The 12,321-nt window shown below is 31.7% G+C and overlaps 1 long non-coding RNA gene across 1 annotated transcript; it reads left to right on the forward strand.

The window, feature by feature from the left end:
* Positions 1–225: 225 nt before the first annotated feature.
* On the forward strand, positions 226–1,244 carry LOC133828807 (uncharacterized). The gene is made up of 4 exons (XR_009891326.1): positions 226–415; positions 508–537; positions 623–667; positions 1,031–1,244. It is a non-coding gene; the product is annotated as an uncharacterized LOC133828807 (long non-coding RNA).
* The last annotated feature ends 11,077 nt before the right edge of the window (positions 1,245–12,321 follow it).

A 12,321-nucleotide genomic window follows, 5' to 3' on the forward strand; every position in this document is an offset into this window, starting at 1 on the left:
TGCCTCGGGCATACTGGCCCAGGCGATATATCGCCTACAGGGGGCGATATATCGCCGCTCTCAGCTTATTTTGAAAGTTTTTGAATTCTTTTTCCATTCAGCCTCTTGATAAGTCCAACACCTTTTTGAACGAGTCTTCAGCCTCTGCTGAACGATTATTCAAATTATTTTCACCTAAAAAGCCATTATTTTTATTCAAGTGAAATTAAGATCCTTTCATTCCTAAACTCTATAAATAGGACCTAGTACCCAGCCATTATTCACCTTTTACTCTAAGTTCAGAGGCTGCAAGTTGCTAGGTGAGTGTGAGAGTGTAAACACTTGGGTGGGGAAATCATAAGCTTATCAAACACTTGGGAAGTAAGGTTCTATAGTATTTCGGTTCGAGGTTTAGATTGGTCTACAAGTCTTCAAGGTATTTCTACACCTTAGTTCTTTGGTATTATTTTATTTTAAGTTCTCATAGTCTTCTACTCAGCCTCTAACCTTAATCTTTATTTTGGTTAGGAAATCTAAGAACTTGCACATATGTTTTTGGTAAGTATGTTTCTCAATGGTTTAGTCCTTCCATTCCTTCCATTTCCTTTTCTTCATTAAACTCACCCTTTCATAATGGTTTTAGGGGTGTTCCAAAGTCCCAGCGCAGTCCTCTTATTCCGGTATTTTGGTAAGGAAAATAGGATATAAATTCATATGTTATATGTTTTATATGTTATCTTATGTTTCTTATGTTATGATAAGTGTTATGATATGTATGTTTGTAGGCTTGGGCATATGACCCATATGACTAACAAGACCCCAAATAGATTATGGGCATATGACCTACTTAGCTAGTAGGACCCCACTAATCTCATGGGCATATGACTTGTTTAGTCTATGGGACCCCAAGTAATAATGGCCATTATAGTATGTATATGAAATAAGTGTAATGTTATGTTTTTATGTTTCTTATGAAATTTATGTATATGAACTATGTGGTAGATTTTCCTTGCTAGGCATTAGGCTCATTCCTATTTGTTTATATGTGTAGGAAAATAGCTATAGTGGCGGTAAGATTCGTGGATGCTTGGGGAATGTGTATCGGTGGTTAATGGAGTCAAGGAGTCGAGAGTTCGATTTTCGAGGATGTAGTCCTATTTTATGGTTTTACGTGTATTTTTCTGCACTTTCTATGTAACTTCTTTTATTTTAAATTATGTTTTGTTTTTAAGACAATGGGATCCCATATCCTACTTGATATTTTATGAAAGTAACTCTTATTTCTACAAGTTTCTAATAAAGTTATGGTATTTTCGCAAATGTAAGTTTTATTAAGGATTTGTATGTATAGTTTCGTTAATGGTCCAAAAGTTTAGAGTAGGTGGGTCATTACACGCCAATTTTGCGCAAACCATTCATAACATTTAAAAGGTCTAAAAAATACGGATATAAAAAACATCTGTCGTAATGTGTGCACACACTAAACACATTTACACAACATATTATACAATACAGCATAAGCACCCCCTATGATCATTCAGACTCCTAGGATACCTAGCCACTTATCTCTTCACTAATTCTCACGGTCGCAAACCGTATTAAAATTTTCTATTTAAAGAGCTGATTCTCCTTGTTCATAAGGATCTTCGGGAGATGATTCTATCTAATAAGTCTCACTTCAGGAGGAAGTGAGCGCTCGCTATTCTTTGAAGGGATTTCAAGAGAATCTGTGTTTCATCAAAACAAGAATTGTAGAGAAGAGTACATCAAGGATTAAGGCAATAGTTTCAGAGGGAGTCTTACATTGTTTAAGTCAATGATTTTATACACATTATTTCTTTACTAATTGGTTTATTCTCTGAGCGTGGCCCCATGGATGTAGGTTATCTGAAAGGATTTTTGAACCACGTAAAATTTCTCGGGTGTTGATTTTTACCTGTTTTTCTATTTCTGTTGTAACAGTTGCATAAGTAGTGTTAACAAAACTGACATATGTCGAAACAACTTAATCAGTATTCCGCATTTAATTGAGCTATTTATTTTAAATCACTTGGTAATATTAAAATACGAAATTTCAATTGGTACCATAGCGGGTCACTAAACTCTTAGTGCGATCTTATATATATTTTTTTTCTGTTTGTCTTGTGCCTTGTGAAATATCTTTCTTTTCAGAAGGTGGTTCAATAACACGTCCTCCCTTGTTGAATAACTCTAACTATTCTTATTGGAAAGTTAGAATGAAAGATTTCGTCAAATCATTTGATGAAAATGCATGGAGATCAATCTTAACTGGTTGGACACCACCTACTGAATCTGATGATCTGACAAAGGTAAAATTTGAAATCAACTAACTCTGCCCAATTTTTTGGATTTATTAATTGAACCTTTTTTATATATGTAGCATTTATTCATAGAGTTGTAATTTAAATTTTCTAGGTTTGGCGATAGGTTTTGAATAGGATATCGAGAATTTGTGTATTGTGTTGATAACCATAAGTCCCTAGTTTGAAGTAACATTATCACGCCTCTTGATTAGATAAGATTACTTTGAACTACAGATTTGGGCAGTCCTATTTATAAGGACAATTCTGCTAAATTTTTTAAAATATATTTAATACATAAGAAATTTCAATATTTTAAATAATTACTTAGGTGAACTTCACTTGTTTAGTTGTATGAACACTTTAGATGTTTATGTGGTACTTAGCTTTTATTTCTCTATGAATATGTTTATATATATATATGTGTGTACATCACGTTTATATAGTTTGTGAATTTGTTTTATTTTAAGTTTATTGGAATGTTCAAATATATTTATTAATATTAAAATAATTGTAAATTAGAATTAAAAAAATAATTATGAAAATATTTTATAAAAACCAAAATAATAATAATAATAAAAATAAAAATATTTTTTTTAGAAAAAAATACATTTAACCTCAGTTATTATGTAAAAACTGAAGTTAAATGGTACCATTTTAACTTCAGTTATTATGTAAAAACTGAAGTTAAAGGGTACCCTTTAACTTTGGTTATTATGTAAAAACCGAAGTTAAAGGGCTTTAACATCGGTTTTTACATAATAATCGAAGTTAAAATGTACATTTTAACTTCGGTTTTTACATAATAACCGAATTTAAATGAAACCCTTTAACTTCGGTTTTTAAATACTTTTAACTTCGCTTGGATTAACTTCAGTTAATATCTGCGCGAGATCCGAAGATAACAAGCAAAAAAACTGAAGTTAAAGCCTATTTTTGTAGTTGAGTAGAAGAAACTAACTACGAACAAAAAAGAGGTCAAAGGATGAGACGAGAGAAAATAATAGATAAGGTACAACGTGTAAAGTAGGGTGGAAATTAGTGGAACTAATACTACTTTGATGATATTATTTTGTCTATTGAGAAGAAATTCATTATAGTCTCAAAAGAAAAATCAAAACGTGTAAACTAAGTTGGAATAATTGGCTCACTATGTTTAATCGATCGAAGACTAGATAATGAATGAGAAAGTGAATCCTTTAACTAAGCCATATAACTTATAAGATTTTTCAACATTATATATAAAGTATAATTATTTATTATCAAAGTCAGTGGAACTATTTTTGTTCAAAATTCAGGCATATCACACATACACGTACAGCCGACGTTAATAGTTTATCTTTTTTTGTCCATTTCTTTTACAAAATTTGACTTAAAACTATAACCTTTTATGCCTTCTTATTTATTCATTGATTTAAATGAAGAAAAAATAACATGACAAATATTGACAATTTTAACGTTAGTAATTTTTTTAACTTTCAAATCAAATGGCCAATATTTTAAATGGTGCAAGGGAGCACTATATATATATATTAAAATATTGTGTAAAATTTAACACTACATTTGCCACATACATTAATTAGAGATGATCTTATTAACGGTTAATATGCTGGTAAATTTTAATTACAACTAGTTTTTTTATATTAAAAGATTTATAGTAGTATTAATTACTCATCTTTTTTTAAAAAAATAAAAGAAGAAGAAGAAGAAGAAGAAATTGTTGGTTCATGCCTAATTAATAATGATATAATTGGCATATTATGGTGTGAGAGTAGTGCCTATATATTGAGAAGAAAAGTCATTAATTGATCACTTTCCCATAAGATAAGGTGATCTCAGTAGATGTGTCATTAATTGATGGAGGTCATTCACATATTTATCAAGAGTGGCATTCTATTGGGGAGAACAAAAACAAGAAGAAAGATCAAACAAAAACTGGCCAAAACGTGTTATCACTATTTTGACTAGTTTCAAACTTTTAATGAAGAAAACTTGTGGTTCTAATTCTATTATATATAGGTGATAAAGTCATTGATGTTTTTTTATATATCTTCCTACATGTGGTCTATGTATAATTAATGATAGTAATTAATGTTGGGGTGATGACTTTGTTATGAGAATATCAATTGAGAAGAAAAGTCTTTTAATCTCATTAATTAGTGATAGGTAGATGTATTTATCAAAAAAAAAAAAGATTGATTTGATAGTAGAGACAAAGTAGGAAAATAATACATAACCAAACATGTAAAGTAGGGTAGAATAATACTTAACTTCGAAATTATCCACATATATCACTACTTTTTAAATTTTATTGTATAAATCTCTACAGTCATTTGTGATTGTAAGTCTTTATAATGTTAGATAAAAATAAAGTATAGGCATATGAACAATTCTATATATGTAGGTGGAATTAATATATAGATTGACCATATACAAAGAGATAATCGAAATTGTATACCTACAGCCATTGATTTGGTGAACCTCGATCTAAAAACTTTAGATCTACAAAAAAAAAAAAATAGAACGAGTACTCGTGCTTCCAAGCTCTCATAAACTCTTTTAGATAGAGTTACTAAAAGTCAGAATGAGGAGTGAGCTTGGGGACCGGTACTCTATATTTATAGAGTGAGACCTACCATCAGAGTCTCTGCCACATATTGATATATTCTCTCAATCAGTTGGGATATGCAAAATCGGGTAACAAATAATGTTGACCATTAATTAGAATATTTTATCAATAAATAAAATATTGACTTTGATATATTAAATCAATTAATTGTAACAAATTGATTTTATATACTATTTAAATAAATATTCTAACATTCTCTCACTTGGTTAGCATTTAAATTAATGTATTATTTAAGCCCGACAATTATCCCTGTTAGATAATAAACACATGAATCATGGTGATAGTTCCTCTTTTAATGGTGAGTATTATCTTCCATGTATTACAATATATTTATTACATAACACTGTAATTTATGTGGCTATGTACTTAAACGAATAAACTTTATGTTTATTCAGGTCCTATGAAGATAAATTTTTCCCAAATAAAATTAAGATGCGCATAAATATGAGAAAACATCAAAATAAGAGTTTCATTGATAGTAACTTCAGTTTGTATAATAAATTTACATAAGGGAACCAAGTCCCATGTTCACTACATGATCCTTGAATTTATGAGGTGGCAAACCTTTCGTCATAGGATCAGCAATCATCAATTCAATGCTAATGTGTTGAATGACCACTTTATTTTCTTTAACACATTCTTTCACGGCTAAGTACTTGATGTTGATGTGCTTGCTTCGACTACCACTTTTGTTGTTCTTAGCCATGAATACAACAGTTGAATTGTCGCAGAACATTCTCAATGGCCTAGATATGGAATCTACAACTCTAAGGCCTGAAATGAAACTCTTTAGCCATACACCATGCGATGTAGCCTCAAAACACGAAACAAACTCGGCTTCCATAGTAGAAGTAGCAGTCAAGGTCTGTTTGTTACTCATCCATGATATAGCTCCACCGACAAACATAAACATGTAACCAGAGGTTGATTTACGTGAATCAGTACAACCAGCAAAGTCTGAATCTGAGTAGCCAACTACTTCCAGGTTGTCGGTTCGTCTGAACATGAGTTTGTAATACTTAATACCCTGAAGGTACCTCATAACTTTCTTTGCAGCTTTCCAGTGGTCTAACCCCGGGTTACTCTGAAATCTTCCTAGCATTCCGACAGCAAAGGCAATGTCGGGTCTTGTGCACACCTGAGCATACATCAAGCTTCCAACAGCAGAAGCATATGGGATGTTCTTCATTTCTTTCCTTTTCAAAATCATTCTTTGGACACTGGCTCAAATTTAATTTATCACCCTTAATGATAGGAGCAACACTTGGTGAATAATCTTTCATCTGAAATCTCTCTAAAACTTTGTTAATGTAGGTTTCTTGAGATAGACCTAAGATACCTTTGAATCTATCTCGATGGATCTTAGTGCCAATGACATAAGACGCATCACCCATATCCTTCATCTCAAAGTTCTTTGAGAGAAATTGCTTCACCTCATGTAGCATGTCATATCATTGGTTGCAAGAAGAATATCGTCCACATATAAAACAAGAAAACAAATCTTACTCCCACTGATCTTCTGGTATATAAATTGATCCATGACATTCTCTTCAAATCCAAAAGAAGAGATGACATCATGGAATTTTAAATACCATTGGCGAGACACTTTGTTTTAAACCATAGATGGACTTCTTAAGCTTACACACCAAATTCTCACCATCACTAGAGGAGAATCCCTCTGGTTGTTTCATGTATACCTCCTCCTCTAGGTCACCATTTAGGAAATCAGTTTTCACATCCATCTGCTGCAGCTCTAAATCGAAATGAGCAACTAATGCCAGGATAACTCTGAGGGAATCTTTCTTAGATACCGAAGAAAAGGTCTCCATGTAGTCAATTCCTTCTTTTTAAGTGAATCCCTTAGCAATGAGTCTTTCTTTGTGTCTCTCAATGTTGCCTAATGAGTCTTTCTTTGTTTTGAAGACCCATTTACACCCAATAGCCCTCGCCCCATTAGGCAACTCAACAAGATCCCAAACTTCGTTGCTCTTCATAGAATTCATTTATTCATTCATGGAATTGTATCACAGTTTTGATTCTTTGCTATTCATAGCTTGTGAAAACATTTCTAGATCATTTTCGGCTCCAATATTGTAGTCAGATTCTTGCAAATACACAATGTAGTCAATAGGTATTGTCGATTTTGTTGTCCTAGTGGATCTTCTTAAGGCTACACCAGCATGCTCTCGGGGAGCAGGTGGTTCAGCTTGTTGTTCAACAATTATAGGCAACTCCTGAACAAATTGATCCATTTGAACTTCATCATTGATTTGTGGATCTTCAACAATTGGTTGTGGTGGTTCAACATCCATTTGGACTGCAGGGGTGTTATCAACCACAATTAATCTTTCTCTTGAGGTGGAGGGTTCTGAAGGATATTTCTCAGAACTTAAGTCCTTGGATTGATCACTCCCACTAATCAAGGCATTTTCAAGAAATTTTGCATTCCTTGATTCCACAATCCTAGTGCTATGAGATGGACAATAAAACTTGTAGCCTTTAGACCTTTCAGCATATCCAATAAAGTATCCATTATGGTCCTTAAGTCCAGTTTCTTTTCTTGTGGATTGTATACCCTAACTTCAGATGAGCATCCCCAAATGCTTACATGTTGCAAACTCGGTTTCCAACCTTTCCATAATTCAAAAGGAGTTTTTGAGACTGCCTTGGTTGGAACTCGATTTAATATGTACATGGATGTCTTTAGAGCTTCATTCCACAAGGATTTAGGAAGGTTAGGGTTTCTGCTAAGCATACTTCGTACCATGTCCATCAATGTTCGGTTTCTCCTTTCTGCAACACCATTTTGCTCGGGTGTACCGGGCATGGTATATTGGGCAACAATCCCATTTTCTTGAAGAAACTTTGCAAAAGGGCCAGGTGCTTGTCCATCTTCAGTGTATCTACCATAATATTCTCCACATCTATTTGATCTCACTATCTTAATTTGCTTGTTGAATTGTTTCTCTACTTCAACTTTAAATGTTTTAAAGACATCTAACGATTCGCTTTTGTTATGAAGTAAGTAGATATACATGTAGCGTGAGTAATCATCTATGAAGGAGATGAAGTATTTCTGACCATATGAGTCCATGTCTGGACTACATATATCAGTATGTAAGATTTCTAATAGGTTGGAACTCCTATGGACACCACTTTTCGTAGACTTGGAGGTATGCTTTCCCTTAATGCAATTCACACAAGTATCAAAATCAGTAAAATCTAAGGTATTGAGTACCTCATCTTTCACTAACCTTCTAATTCTATCAATGGAGATATGTGACAATCTCCGGTGCCGTAATTTAGAGGAATTCTCATTCATAACACATCGTTTATTGTCAGCGTGAACATGCACAATGTTATAAGTGATATTGTTTTGTAAATTAAGGCAGTAAAGACCATCAGACAAAATACCATTTCCAACACATTCAGATTTATTATATAAATTAAAAAATTAGTCTGAAAATGTAAAGGAAAAACCAAAAGGTACAAGTCTTGAAACGGAAATCAGGTTTCTAGAGAAACTTGGTACATAAAATGTCTTTTCTAACTTTAAAACAAAATCGCTACTTAAAACTAAATGACACGTTCCAATAGCCTCCACATGTGAGTCCATCTTGTTTCCGGATAAGATGCTTTGCTCACTTCCCACTGGCTTCCATAGGTTTTGTAAACCCTGCAAGGAATTTGAAATGTGAATTGTTGATCCAGAATCAATCCACCATGTGTTGATATTAACATTAGCCATATTAGATTCATAACATACGAATGAAATTGGATTACCTTTGTCGTCCATCCATTTCTTGAACTTGGCGCATTCCTTTGTCACATGTCCATTCCTTTTGAAGAAGAAACACTTGATGGAATCCTTCTTTATTTCGCCTTGTGGAGGCACTTTATTTTTCCCCTTGTCCTTCCTAGATGGTTTGCGTTTCTTCCCTTGGGTGGCCATGTGAGCACTTTCACCTTGTTCCTGCAGGAGCCTTGCTTCTCCTTGAGCACACATGGTTATCAATTCATTGATACTCCATTTGTCCTTATGTGTGTTGTAGGAAATTTTGAAAGGCTCGTATTGAGGTGGAAGATTGTTAAGGATGTAGTGTACCAGGAAGATTTCAGGAATGACTACATCCAGCTTCTTCAGTTGAGCAGAAATGTCCCTTATCTTTGAAATATGTTCTCTAACTCCTTTGACACCAGTGAGTTTTGTGGATGAGAACTGGTGGATGAGGTTGTTGTAAAGTGGTTTGTCCGAAGTGTCGAACTGCTCATCAATTAGTTTGATCAAGTCTTTGACTTTCTCAGGTTGCTCCACCGATCCACGCATTCCCAGAGGAATCTTGGACATAATGAACATGATGTTGAGGCGATTGGATCGCTCCCATTTTTCATATAGTGTGATCTCAGCAGCAGTGCTAGTCGCAGTGATTGCAACAGGTTCGTCCTTCCTTATTGTGTAGTCCATGTCGGTGCAGCCTAAATGAAGAAGAACTCGTTCTTTCCAGATTTTGAAATTGTCACCCCTATGCTCAGGAATTTCGGTAAGGATTTCAACGAAACTAGAGGAGGATGAAGAAGCTGCATGAATAGGATTACAAACTTAGATTTTGAGATTGAGGTTTTTTGAAGTCATGTTTTACCAATGTATAACATGCTGAAGAATGAAATTTATTAAACAAAAATTGCCTGTGGGCAAAATTTTTAATTTGATAAAATTAGATGTATAGGATGATAGATTATTCAAACGAATTATTTGGGATAAATTAAGGTTTGATACTTCTATCTTTATTAAACTTTATGATAAAACAATTAAATTAATTTTCATAAATCCTGTGGGTAAATTAAGAAAATTAATTTAATATATTATCCTAATTGATTATATAAATATAATAAAATCTCTATGGGGTAAAATTATTATATCTATATAATCAATCTTAATTTATGTCCATTATGTGATCCTTTCAAATTAATATATAATTTTATATTTATTTCAAAATATATATATATATAACTTTATATAGTTAAAGATGTTGTGACTACTCCCTAATTATTTAAAATTATATGGTTCACTAGACATTATGTTTTAGGCTCTAGGAAGACCTAAGAATAATTTCGTTATAACATAATAGGCAATCACAAAGAGTAGTGCTCCTAGTGTGGTCGTCCGAAAATCATTAAAAATCGTTCTAGATTGAGCATTTGTCTCAGTTTCATGCGTTCTTATGTCAACCACAAAATTGTTTATGAATTATTCATAATTTTATTCACCCTAAATGTTTTATGAATATTTTATGAATAAATTATGAATATTAATGTGCTAAATATTATTCAACCTATCTTAATGTTTGAATATAATCTAAATATATCTAGCAAAATTATGGAATATACAATGTATTTAAAATTATAAATTCATACATATAAAATTAAAGACAATTATACTTAGAATAAATTTGCATGAATAATAAAAAAAATTATACAAATCAGCATAATTAACTATATGTACGAAAATAAATACAATAATTCTATATATATACTTAATGGCAGAAAAATTCATGCTAAATAAGACAATAAAATCATTTATGGATTTGGTGAATTAATAAAATAATTGCACAAACTTAATTGTAAAATAAAAATGTAATTATATTTTTAAAATAACACAATTATTTAATATTGCATGAATAATGAAAATATATCACCAAAATCAAGTAATTGCACATTTTAATTAATTTCCATGTATATAATATACCAAAATTATATGTTTTAATTAAATTAGCAAAAGAATTAAAAATGAAATTTATTGTCTAAATAAGCATTAAAATCAAGAAAATAATAAAATCCCAAAATAAATCAAAAATATAATTTTTCGGAATTTTCTTCAATTTTTCTTAATTTTTTTTTTTAAATCACCATGGGGAAAACGACACGCCTTAGAATTTTCGTAGGACCCGTCAAACGACGAGTCGTTTGTCTACAGCAAGACCAAAAACAATCATCTTCTTCAGCCAACCGGGTCGTTTTGACCCGTTTTTTTGAAAGCGGGTCACGCGACCCGACTGGAAAACCCCATTTTGACGTCGATTTTCAAGATTTTAAAGCCCAGATCAATTAGAAAACCTTATATGAAGAGATTCATGGGATTATTTTGCATAAACAACAACTAACATCGGGCTTGAATTTCAAAAATAAAATCGGCCATAAACAAGTCCGAACGAAAAAAACCCGATGGAAAACAATGATTTTTACATCAAAATGCATATATTTTTGCCCATATTTGATCTAAAACAATGTCTAAAGAGATTCATGGCATTTTATTGCTTTAAAAGCAAATAGAAACCGAACTTTAATATCAAAGAAAAATTATGGCCATTTACGTGGATGAATAGATATGAAACGTGGTTCAATTTATCCCAAATGAAAAGAAATATAAAACTTAATATATTTCTAATGAAATTAGGATAAAAAAAAAAAGAAACCATCCACCAAAAACAAATAAAATGATCGGTCAAAATAAATAATATATTTATATATATAAGTGTATATGGCCATATGGTATAGGTTTTTATGTCCAAAATTGTTAGGAATGAATAAATCAACGTAAACCCAACAACAAACACAATAAAACACAACCAAAATACAAAAACTGAAATTTAGATATATATATTTATATGTACAAAAATTAAACACATACGTATGTATATATATATATAATTCATGGCAGACAACATAAATCAAGACAGAGGTAAACCATGCTCTTTATACCAAATGTTAAATTAAAATAAAATATAGGCATATGAATAATTCTATACATGTAGGCGGAATTAATATATAGATTGAACATATACAAAGAGATGATCGAAATTGTATACCTCCAACTATTGATTTGGTGAACCTTGATCTAAAAGCTTTAGATCTACAAAAGAAAAAGAAAATAATTAGAACGAGTACTCGGGCTTCCAAGCTCTCACAAACTCTTTTAGATGGAGTTACTGAAAGTCAGAATGAGCAGTGAGCTTGGGGACCAGTATTCTATATTTATAGAGTGAGACCTACCATCAGAGTCTCTACCATAGATTGAGATATTCTCTCAATCAGTTGGGATTTGCAAAATCGGGTAACAAATAATGTTGACCATTAATTAGAATATTTTGTCAATAAATAAAATATTGACTTTGATATATTAAATCAATTAATTGTAACAAATTGATTTTATATACCATTTAAATAAATATTCTAACATATAATATATATGATTATGTATAATTTATCAAAGGCATGTTTGAATGTTATTGTATAACTAATCAATGACCCGAAAATACTAACGCCAATTTTGCGGAATTAAAACCATTCATAACATTTAAAAGGTCTCAAAAATGTGGATAATTTTTTTTTATT

This window comes from Humulus lupulus, chromosome 4, assembly GCF_963169125.1.
Source record: "Humulus lupulus chromosome 4, drHumLupu1.1, whole genome shotgun sequence".
NCBI classification, from domain to species: Eukaryota; Viridiplantae; Streptophyta; class Magnoliopsida; order Rosales; family Cannabaceae; genus Humulus; species Humulus lupulus.